Consider the following 4,677-nt stretch of genomic DNA (forward strand, 5'->3'; position numbering starts at 1 on the left):
AAAAGTAGTTGTGAATTAGATTTATAAGCAACTATAAAAAAAATTAGTTTAATATTTTATAGAAAGTTTTTTTACTAAAAAATATATATTAAGATATTATAATAGATTGATTAAACTTTCTAATATTTTAAAATATATATATATATATATATATATATATATATATATATATATATATATATATATATATATATATAATATACAATAATTTATTATTCGGTTTTTTTAGATAATCGGTGTTTATTTTTGTGACCATTATTTAATGTGATTACTATTTATTTTATAGACACAAATAAAAATTAAATCGTAATAAAATTATGACAAGTGTCATCATTTCATATTTTTTTAACTAACTCATTAAGATTATATTAGGAATATATCAAATAAAATAAAATTGAATGTTGATTTGTTATAATTTTAATGGATATGAATAATTGTAGGCATAAAAGGTAGGAGGTAATTTAATTTCTCTTAATCATTTATGGTGAATATTGTTTAAATGTAGTTAAACATACAAAATTCAACCATTACCAAAAATTAATTATAGTCATGATGAAATTTTCTTTAGCATGACTATTGATAACTTTTAGTCACAAATAAAAATTTAAACCATAATCGTAAAATAATTATAAAAACAGGTTTTATTATTAACATGACTTGTGTTTACCTTATAGACATAAATAAAAAATTAAATCGTCATCCGAAAATATTTTAGTCAGAGTTTTTAAATTCTATCGTGACAATTATTAACATTTATAAAAACTATGACTATAAATTATTCGCTTATTATGACTATTGTTTAAACGTAGTCTCACTTAATAAGTTCAACTCTAAGCAAAGTTTATTATAGTCACAATAAAATTATTGAAAACCTTTAGTCACGAATTGAAATTTGAAACGTGAGTAAAAAATAATTTTAGTTAGAGTTTTTATCTTTTTCTGTGAGTATAATAACATATTAGGTGTGAAACTCGTGTATTACACGAGTTTATTAAAATAAAGTTTTGATAACCACAAATACTATGTTCATAAAAAAAATAAAAAAATAAATAACGATTGAGTTTGTGACCTTTTGGTAAACTGCATGGACTATTTATGTAATTTGATCTAGTTAATCTATATTAATAAAATTAATTAATATGAATTCATAAATGGATTGTACTATCTAGATTACAATATATACATTAATTAATATATTAATAGAAAGATGAATTCAAAAATAGCAAGTTATTATGTATATTAATTAACATATTTATAAAATTAATTAATATGAGGTGACATTTAATAGGTGAGATTTGAATAAAAAAACTATAAAAATGACAAGTGGATATTAAATAATTCAAAAAATCCTAAAAACTAACAAGTGTCATAATGATGGAGAAGATGACATGTGGCAAAATCATTTTTATTTATCAGGATAGATTTAGTCACACATTTATATTGTTGAAAATAGGTTTTTTATATTTAATTGCCACCATTTGTTACTTTATTACGAAAAATAGAAATATGCAGTATAATATAATAAAAGTACTTTGTACTAAAAATATCTTAACCTAATTATATCAAAATACCGAAACAAAAAGTATATAATTTTTTTTAAAAAAATAGGATAATTGACTTTTATTTTTTTAATAGACGTATTGCCTTTTGTTAGTATATCTTATATCGGTGCGACACGGTCTTATAAATGGTTATATATGTTGAAGTTCTCATTCTCTCCACAAGGGCTCATTTGAAGAGTTAATATTTAGCTCCACATATATTTACATGGTATCAGAGTCGGTGTTCCCATCCTCGTGCCTCTTCACACCCCTGTCTATCTTCATCGAGCCTCCGACTCTGAAGGGACGTGTTAGTGTATCTTCACATTAGTGCAACACGTTTTTATAAATGACTATATATGTTAGAGTTCCCATTCTCTCCACAAGGACTCTTTCGGAGTGCTATATAGAGTTCCACATAGTTTTACATTTTTTGGCTACATTCCTTTTCTTCCTGTCTAGTGTTACATAATATTTGGGGTTGTTCCTCTTTGGTCTTATGTATTTCACTAGCTTCAATTGAAGATACAATCACATCCTCTAACATGAGGAAATTAGGTCTTCAGTCTACATTGAAAAAAAACATGAATAATGTTATTTAATATAATTCTTTATTAGAATAAGGTTTAATATAACACACCATTTTTGCATTCTAATAAAATTCAATATAAACCGTCATTTATAAAATTCGAAGTAGAGATATATTACTTTTTAGCCAAATTAATCATCATAAACATGTGGGGAACATCAATAAGATTTATGTAGATATATAGAACGTCCGGATCCGACTTCGTATGAAGAAGTTACACTTCTTCGAAGTTCCGCGGTTAAACCGACACGGCTATATGCGTCGTAAATTACGAATCATAGATAGATTGCTTATTAGCTTTAGTGATCTAAACGAAAGTCATAATAGTCGTAAAACTGAGAGCGTGCATATAGAGAACATCTATATATGACTTCGTACGAGGAAGTTATGATTTTTTAGAAGTTTTAGCGCAGTAGTGCGGACACAAAAATCGAAACTCAAGTCGATTGATTGTTAGCTGAAACAATCTAAACGAGAGTTGTAGATCTAGTGGATATGAACCCGTCAATATAAAGACAATCGAGAGCGAAGTTCGTATAAAGTAGTTATGAATTTGGCATAAACTTTAATAGTAAAAATTGGTCTAAATATGAATTATAGTTAGATTGAGAGTTAGTGATTGAGACCTGAAGGAAAGTTTTAAAGCTCTTCGATAGGATTCCGGGGGATATAAAGAACATCGAAAACAGAGCTCATATGTGAAAGTTATGACCGTTTGAAGATTTCAAGAAAATATATGTTATGATGACGTGGCACCACCAAGAGGCATCATGTGGCATTGTCGGTAGCCCCCCTCCTCCGAGAGACCGAGTGACATGGCATAGTCGAGAGCATGACACATGGTACCATATGGAGGTGACATGTGGCATGTTCTAGAAGAAGGTGAGTTGGCCCAAAGGAAATCAAGCACGTGGCAACGACTAAGAGGGTCCAACACAACAAAAGGGCGCGATAGGCCTCTTGTCTATGCGCGACACACCTCCGAACTACCACTATAAATAGGTTTTAAGCACATCATTCTTTTCCACTCCATTCTCACTTTCTCTCTAACTCTCTGGTTCTTTGAGTCTGAAATTCTTGGGTTCTGAGGAATCTCATCCTGGCAAGGCACTAAAGCAGAGAGCCAGGCAGATAGAGGTGCTCGATATCAAAGTTTTGCCAAATGCAAATTCCCGGTTTTCGCTAAAAATTCTTTATAAGTTAGGCTATACTTACTACGCTTAAAGTGTAACTTATATTTACATTCATAGTCGTTTTTATGAATGTATAAATAAGATTTATCAATAATTCCAGTTAGAAAATGAATGATCTACTTATGGGAGAGGTATCTTGAATGGTCACTTTCGCTTAGTTGTTGGATTTCAGAAAGGCTATACGTCGTTATGGTCTTGCCTCCCAAATGCTCGACCTGGTTGATCCTTATATGATAGAACTCTTTGTATTCATTAGGATTAGTGGAAGATCTAGTTTTCGTTATCAAATGGTCACAAATATTAATAAATTATAGTATTATAGGGTAATACTTTTAAGCGCGTTACCCGTCAGTTGGATCGTTGGTATGATCACCCAGATTGTTGTCAATCGTCTGAGTAATTGTCCAAGTGAATTTTGTCACCATATTATGTGCTCCAATATATATCCTCTATATGTTAGGATATAATTGCCCTGTTATATGTGTTGATATATTATATGGGGAGTTGAAGGCAGCCTAGCCTCAGGTTGAAGGCCAATAGACTCTGGTGGACTAGCATCATGATAATGGCCAAAGTGTTGACCAACTATATTTTGAAGGGAAAAAGGGGTGGATCAGCTTTGTTTTGTAAGCCAAGGGTGGACCAATTTTATGTTGAAGGCCATTATGTGTATACTGTAACACCTACAGATTCATGCTAGTCAATTTAGAGACAATAAGCGTCAAAAATAACTTTTTTTATAGAATATTATTTAGAATAAATCATTTGAACTAAGTTGTAGTATATTTCATAGGGGTTCCGTACATATAAAGAACGTTGAAATCCGAGTTATAACGAAGATGTTATGACCTATCGAAGTTTTACGATAAAACCAGCACGACACCGGGAATCATAAAAAGTGAGTTTGCGATAAAATACTTTTTAGCCTTAGAGATCTAAATAATGGTTGTGGTATATGTTAACCCGAGAACGTACAAAAAAAGAACGTCCAAATCTGACTTCGTTTGAGGAACTTATGATTTTTTTAAATTTTAGCATAGTAGTGCTTAACTCGGAAATCGAATTTTAGATCGATCGATTTATAGCCAACACAACGTAAATGAGAATTGAAGATCCCATTAATAGGAGCTCAACGATATAAAGAAATTCGAAAACGGACGTTGGATGAAAAAGTTATGAATTTTTAACAAATTTTAATTGTCTAAGTGTTAAAATATAATTTTAAAAATAAAGTCAAAATTAGCCAACATAGTCTAAACAAAAGTTGTAGATCCCGTTGATACCTACGTGTGGATTTAAAGAACGTCAAAAACAGAGCTCGTATGCAAAAGTTGCGGATTTTAGAAGATATTTA

Source organism: Lactuca sativa, chromosome 4 (genome assembly GCF_002870075.4).
Source record: "Lactuca sativa cultivar Salinas chromosome 4, Lsat_Salinas_v11, whole genome shotgun sequence".
Lineage (NCBI taxonomy): Eukaryota > Viridiplantae > Streptophyta > Magnoliopsida > Asterales > Asteraceae > Lactuca > Lactuca sativa.